The sequence below is a fragment of the Pinus tabuliformis genome, chromosome 2_1, assembly GCF_031772625.1.
Source record: "Pinus tabuliformis cultivar Carrire ecotype Pingquan chromosome 2_1, CPIR1, whole genome shotgun sequence".
NCBI lineage: Eukaryota > Viridiplantae > Streptophyta > Pinopsida > Pinales > Pinaceae > Pinus > Pinus tabuliformis.
This window is the reverse complement of record NC_142299.1, coordinates 651741531-651742091: the sequence shown is the minus strand read 5'-3', so window position 1 is coordinate 651742091 and position 561 is coordinate 651741531. Positions and strand designations below refer to the sequence as shown.

Here is a 561-nt window from a genome sequence, read left to right as displayed (position 1 = left end):
TAGGAAGTTGTAAGACTTGATGCTTATGTATACATGTTGCTCACAAGCATGCATAATTGTAAAGCCTTAAACTCTTACTCATGTATCAATGATGCATGGATTCATCACTATGTGGTATGGAACACGTGGAGAGGTACACAGGTGGTAGGGATACTGGTATCCTTTCTTGAGGGGGAGAATGTGAAAATTTTGATGAGATGGTTGATGGACCATTTACGTGAAAATATGTCCTAGATAAATTGTGGGCACAATGAGCTATTTCTTGTTTTCTGCATGTCATCCTTGCGTAGGGGCCTTTCCAATCTTCTCTGCACTGTTCCAATTTTATCGGATGTCTCGAAAGACATGGGCACAATGGGCTCGTTACTGATGTAATCCAGTAGATAAAAACGTTTTTATATCTACTTCAACAAAAGTGATTTGCACCATGTAAATCTCTTGGAATCAATAAGCATTGATTTTTCTGGTATTTATATAGGCACAATCATAAATTGGGAAAGACAATCGGTGCCCATAAACCTAAACCAAAAACCATGGGTAACTTGACCGAGCCAAGTTTAA

At 38.5% G+C, this 561-nt stretch overlaps 1 non-coding gene across 1 annotated transcript; it reads right to left on the bottom strand.

Annotated features, from left to right (window-relative positions):
* Positions 1-246: 246 nt before the first annotated feature.
* LOC149202264 (U6 spliceosomal RNA) lies at positions 247-345 on the bottom strand. Its single transcript, XR_016254066.1, has one exon. It is a non-coding gene; the product is annotated as a U6 spliceosomal RNA (small nuclear RNA).
* Between the last annotated feature and the right edge of the window lie 216 nt (positions 346-561).